Consider the following 7,359-nt stretch of genomic DNA (forward strand, 5'->3'; position numbering starts at 1 on the left):
CTTGTCCCATGGGTAGCGCATAGAGGAGGCGAACAATCCTGTCAAAATTGCGTAGGGGAGTTTCACCGACCTCTCATAACACAAATAGCAGATTGCTATCTCAGCTCAGTTGCTGTTAAAAGCATTTCTTCTTCTCTTATATCTCGTTTTCCTCTTCTTTCCTTCCCGAAATCTCTTCCATAGAGAAAGAAAGAGAAGAGAGAAGGGAAAAGGGAGAGATAGAGAGAGAAGAGAATACAAAAACATAAAGAAATGCCCTCTCCCAGTTCGTTTTTATGGACCACACGTAACTCGACAGACACCTATATAACCTTTATAAAGAACCGAGATCTAACGGGGCATTTTATTTATCCACGTTTTTTCATTTTTTTTTTCTGAGATGTTTTTATTCTCTTTTCTGCGATGCCTGAATCGTGTTTAATCTACCCTAGGCAATATTTGAACGGCTGCTACTGCCAGTTACAGCGTGCCCCGGCTGCCGACCAACCGAGTCTCAATTTTTAAAGTGGAAGCTTTTTCAGCTAATCCAGCCATCCCCATATATAGCCAAACTTGTCTGCCTTACAGGCACTTATACAGGCAGCAACCCTGGGGTATTTTCGTAAGAAAATTAAGTGAAAATGAGAATGGCAGCTTACATCAAAGCTTGTGCCATAGAAGAACACTAGTTCTTTTTATGAAGGAAAAACAAATAAAACAACCAAGATAGCAGATGCAGAAGTTGAATTGAACCATTTTGATAAAAAAAAGTACACACTCGCTATAAAGTTCGCCGTGAATCTCTTTCCAACATTTTGGAAAGTTTTTGCCATTTTATTCGTCATCAATGTACGGTAGTGCAACAAAGTACCCCGTTTTCCTGAAATAAGGCTGAAAAACAGACAACACATTCTATATTATTATCTACAACTCGTAGTGATGATTTTTGCTTCCCATGTAAAGTAGGGCCTATACTATATCAACTACTGTAGAAAAGAAGAGTGTGCCGTTTGTCGAAGCGTAATGCTGCTTGACTTGACACTTTGTGTTAGAAGTTTGAAGGACCAGTGAATGCCCCCCCCCCCCTTATGTGTTGCAAAAGAACTACAGTTCTTGACTCCCATCATTATCATTCTCGTAAAAAATTTCGGGGCACCAACGTAGTCATTCCGAGAAATTACATTATGCAGCGAATGTTGTGCTAAACTTTTTATTGGGGCCAACTTTGATGAGAGCATCCGAAAGACCTGTTGATCATACATCGTCCATAATGGCGTTTGTCTAGCTGTGTGTGTGTATGTGTGTGTGCATGGTGCATGGTTGTCTGTGGTGGAAATGGCTGTCCTTATAGGAGGCTTTCTGGATGTCACTTTTCAGGAACAGGCCATTTTACAAGCACGACAAACACAATTATTGTTGTACCGCCAGTTTTCCGTTGATCCTCAGTCACATGCATAAAATACATGTATCAACACACACACACACACACACACACACACACACACACACACACACACACACACACACACACACACACACACACACACATTGAACACATGTATGAATACATATATAAAGTTAACCGCACTACAAAATGTCCATCAGTGGAATGGCGTAGAAATGTTGTTTACTGACAAGCGTAGCATTCCGTCAAAAAAAAAGATATAGATCTTTGCCCAGTGCGAGAGAACTTAAAATTGAAAACTGCCGCGGAATTCCCACTTGGTCTACTATAAGGTTCAACGTATGACCGTGAAAAAAAAGTATTCAGCATCTGTCACAGACACGATCACATCAAGGTGTATGGAACTTTGAGATCGTTATCGATACTATGTGTCTCCATGGCGATATGATCTTTGGTAACTTGCTATCGAACAATCATTCGATCAAGAACAAGGATTTGATATCGTTCCGATCTCCATGAGTGTATACAAACGCGTAGTCAAAGTGACAAATACGGGACTTCGTGTCTCCGTGTGATCATGATGACAAAACTTTGAGTGAGGAGAGATCAAATCTTCAAAGCATTGTCATCACCTTCTGATTACCAGCGAAATACTTTTCTGAGGTTTAAAAAGAAATCAACTCTTTATTCGCCTCCTGCTATGCAAGGTTTGTTGCCACTTGGTCTATATCAGATAGTCTACTTCCCAGTCCAACACAACTGCGGCTAAACTCACTTGATCTACCATCAATTTCGTCTATAAATGCCAGTTTGGTCTACTTCCCACTTGGTCTAATGCCCAGTTTGGCTACTTATCGTTTCGTCTAATGACCAGATGGTCTAATTGCAGTTTTGTCTCCTTCAACTTTTTCCCATTTTGCCTAATAAACTGTGGGTATTAGACGAAGTGGGCATAGCCCATCTGGAAGTAGACAAACTGGTAATGAGGCTAAGTGGCAATTAGGTTAAATGATCATTAGACGAACTGGGTGTAGACGAAAAGGAATTAGACCATGTGGGTTGAGACTAAATGGTTATTAGACAAAGTGGGAGTAGACCAAGTAATAGATCACCCTATAGGCGATACACGTGTCGAGTACGTATGACATGTGAGTTCTTTCACAGTTAGGTTGCAGTTGTAGTTGGAACATTGTTGCACTTTGATTACAAAGGATAAAATATATTGTTTTTTAGTATTTTTAGCGTCATCCAAAGTGATGCGTTTATTGCTAATTATCTACCGCAATGAATTTCTTGTTTCTATGTATTGCTCAGTAGTTCATTTGCCAAGTGTGAAAGTCGGCTTTACACACACAGATATCATCACACACAATGTGTGTAATTGCATTCGTACATTACATATGAAAAATACACCATAGCTCAAATTGTATGAAACATATTTCTTAATTATAATTAATTATTTGAGCTACGATTTGTGAAATGAATGCTTTGCGCTGTATGTATTTCTTTTTTGGCGGATGGAAATAAAGTATAATTTGATTGATTTGAATTGAATATAAAAAGGTATTACCGTTAATTGAATATTAGATATGTGTTCCATATATTATTATTATTATTATTATTATAACTACTACTACTACTGCTACATAAAAAGATGCTATATATATACGCACACAATGCTTAAGTAACTGTAATCATTCAATATGATGAATCTTGGCAGTACCATCATGTGAGTTTTACTGCTGAAAGGGAGAGAAAGAGCTCGATTTGTTTCAAAGAAAAGCTCTGTAGAGGAACATTCACATACGTGAAGCTCATTCAGTGCGTGAAAATGGATGGTCATCATGGTCTGTTTCGAAGACAGACGGGAGAGCATTCAAGGACCTCTAGGTGCGATGTGATGGCGGTATGTTTGTGGAGACTGTAAACAAGGCTGGACATAAAATCGTCTTTTATTGGCGGTTTTTATCGTTACGTTTTTTCTATACCCTTCTCTTTACCTGGCTGCATGCATGCGCCAACATGGCAAGCGATGACACTCGTCATCATGGCACACCGTTGACGGATGATGGAGCTTATAGCATTGTATGATGAAATACAGCTCGAGCGTTGATGGGGTAGAAATACGCTGTCATCCCCCCCCCCCTCCAACTTCCTTTCACTTTATTGCCTCATTTCTTGTGCCTTGCAATCGTCATCAACACCCTCATCTCAGTATTGCATCATAAACGCAACCTCGATTGTCATTAAAAATATGATAAGAACCATAGAATACGAAGGTGCGAAATAATTCAATGTCACGTATAGGCGTAAATTGCTCTCCACCGCGCATGTCATCTGTTATGTACGCCATCCTCTCACGCCAGTGTCGCACCTGAAATAAAGCGAAAGGAGAAAGAAAATTACTAGGGACTAAGCAGGGTGTGCATTCGTTGTTGAATTTGCCAATTAAAATTGTACATTATATGTATACCTGGGAAAGTATTCTTCAAAAACGACGGAATTGATTCGTGTCGCCATTTTAGTGTCACTGACGATTCCTTTTGCGAGGATGCAAAACACAGTAGGCCCTACTGGAAAGAAACGGCTTCAATGTATGATAATTGCAAATATAATTTTATGGGGTGATCACGATTTTTTTTTTTGATTGTGAGTTATCACAACTTCTTGTGTTTCCTGTTATTGTTCACTTATTCACTTCACATCAATATCTTATCCACAATCACATTACCAAATATTTTAGTTCCTTGTAATCATCATTGTCTGTGAATCGTTACCAGTGTTCTTATCAAATGCGAAAATCTGATGTCCAGTTCCTAAAGTGGGTTGGCCGCTGGAGAACCACTTAAACTAAATCGAACCTGATAGGTCCCTATTTGTATGTATATACAGTATATTACATATATATATATATATATATATATATATATATATATATATATACATGTGTATATATCCTCTTTTATGGTGAAGACACTGGTAGTACATGCCTTAAAGTTTTATAGAATCTACCTCAAAATGTGATGACTTCTTCTCTGTGTTTCTGTCCGTCTATGTCTGTTTATCCATTACTTTTCTCATTGATAGAATTAAGGAGTTGACAGTGGGAAACAACCTATAGCGAGTATATATGCCGGCAATACCTTTCTCACTTAAAAAAAAAAAGAAATAAAAAGAAAGCTCGGCATAGAAACAGATTCAAAGTACTCAAATTTACTCCAAAACTCAGAACTCGACGGTGGCCTCGGCATCCACATACATGTACATCTGTAATAGAAAAAGGAGAACGCGGTATAATGAACTTGTTTAAATGCCTGCGGAGACTTAGCCCGAGAACAGTGTCTCTCCTTTGTACACCTATGTGCGTGCTCTCCATAGGAACACGCATGATACACATGTATATCATTTTTTTTAATATAATACCACTTTATTAACATTGATATGTAGGAAGCCGATGGACAATGTGGCTTTGATGTTTGTGACCTTGATAATATGGAAAATTGATACACAATATGTTCATGATACATTTTGTATTCATTTTTTTATGTACCTTCTGAAATTTATCCATAGTAAAATGCAATAATTTCTACTAAGGTTTTGAATGAACGAAAGTGATTAATTAATGCAGGCAGACTAGGGGTGAAAATGTGTTATGACTGATCTTTTATCAGTATAAGATCGAAACTGCTGATCTACATTTTAACAAACACGTCGAAAAAAAGGAACCAGGGATCCCCAGCCTAGTGGTATAGTTTTCACTGCCTGGAAAGTAGTAGATAAGGGGTTCGAATCCCACTGGTTACCTTTTTGGACATGTTCATTAAAGTGTAGATCAGCAGTTTTGATCTTACAAATACATTTGTACAGAGGATGGCAATTGATTAAAAAAAAAATTCAGCCATGGCACAAGTTGAAATTCGTTTCGCAAATGCTGTATCACCTTAGCTGGTCTTGTCTACTTTTTTTTCCTTCTTTCTCTATTTTCTTCCACATTTCAGCTGCATTCCATGTGGGCACACGAGCGCGCCATCTTGTTTGTCGCTGTCGCACGGAGGTGAGGACTTCACAAATCAGTTGGGGGGCTCCGAGACAGGTGTACAAGGCCCGAAGTTTCGGCGGGTCCCCGAGTGCTCGCCTAATGGGTCCCCGAGGGCCGCCTTTTCCGTGTCTCAACTGCCTCATAGACCTTGGACCAGGCGCAAGATATATCGACAGTCTGAAGAAAGGCGGTAGATTTTATTTTTCTCCTTCTTTTGGTTTTATTTTTTTCTCTCTCCATTCTTGCAGGCCAATGTGTAAATCACTTTGATAAACACGTAGTAAAAAAGTGGTAATTAATGCTGAATGGGTGACTGGAACTATTTCAAGGAGGCAGGGTATTTTTTTAACGGATTAGGCCATGAAATGGTGTCCAGTCTAGCCCAGGGAAAAAGTACATCCGCGAAAGTCGAGTATTTAACATCTTACGGAGATTATTCATTGTTCAATATCAAGACGCAATGCAGAAGAGTATAGAAAGCGCCTAAAAAGGACTGAAATATTAACATGATCTTGCAGATCCACTGATCCCAAATCAGAGCTCGGCAGAAGCACCAACAGGCGGAAAAAATAGTTATACATGTGTACAGTCACGTGCGTTGTCACTTTTTAGATACGCATGTAAATCACAGAACTACATTCCTGCAAGTTTTGATTTTAAGCTTTTAAGCTTTAATGTTAATATGTTATTACAGTTTTGAATGAATTCATAAGTTCAATTAGAAGTCTCCTAACTTTCCGAGACATTTTTTTTACACAATACAACGCCATTTCTGTTATATTTATGTGAAATTATTTTAAAGAATGATTAAGAATTTCCGTACGAACAATACGAACAGTACGAACAGGAAGGTTACACGAAACATTTTTATAGCGAATGAGTTTCAAAAAGAAATTGTTTTGATCAAATATCTTATTCAGGAGTGTGGGTGTGGGTGTGAATGTGTTTGTGTGTATGTGTGTAAGATGAAGTACCGCATTCAATGATTACACCACTTGTAGCATTCATGTTCGATTTGTTGGGTGTTGGTCTGCAGTTGATGTTTAGTATACCAAGGTAGTGGTTTTCTAATTCACATGCGATAGGCTTGCGTTAAAGTTCTCCAACAAAAGGTTATTAGTGATGCTAGGAAATAAATTGTATTACGCTCTGGAACTGTTCATATTGGTAGATAGCGGCATGAAGAAGAATTGAGTATAGCTGTACTTTGCATTTGTGATGGAAGTCACTACATTTTAGTGTTATCTGGCAGGTTCAGTATACTCTTGTTCCCTATGCATCTCTTTCTGTGTGTTTGTTTCCATCGGCTTTTGAAACCCATGTGAGACTAAATGTTTAAAGATAAATGCGAAATGTTGTTCTTATTATCATGTGCAATATTATGAGCAGCAAAAAGACCACAATAGTTTCCTTTAAATACAATAATTCGTTGACGGCGCATAAAACGCTGATATACTGTTGATGTTCAAAATGCTGGAAGAAATTTAGTGAGGTTATTGCACATGACTCCAGTTCTCGGACTTCTGGGATTTCTTGGAGGAGGATGCTGTGGGTATACACGGAGTCTACACACAATTTTGTGAGCAGGATTTGATTATGACGTATAATTTCATGATACATGTATTGTATGTGTATGATTTTATATCATTGTTTATGTATGATTATGATATTGTATGATTATATTATAGTGTATGTGGATGTAATATAAACCGTGTGTGATATGCGTGATTATTATGCTTCAGTGCCTAAGCTATATCAAATTGAATATGCTAATCTCTATAGTGAAGTAACTGCGATAAACATTACTGTCACATACATCAGTATTTACATAATTGCATGTACTTTGATCAGCGGTAATCTCTCTGATTTTTTTTTTTTGTTTACTTTTTTGTGTCCACCAAAGTTCAGGATTGTCTTTTTTTTTCAATGTTTCATG

Source organism: Diadema antillarum, unplaced genomic scaffold (assembly GCF_040938485.1).
Source record: "Diadema antillarum isolate AM-2024a unplaced genomic scaffold, OU_Dant_1.0 seq00000454_RagTag, whole genome shotgun sequence".
NCBI classification, from domain to species: domain Eukaryota; kingdom Metazoa; phylum Echinodermata; class Echinoidea; order Diadematoida; family Diadematidae; genus Diadema; species Diadema antillarum.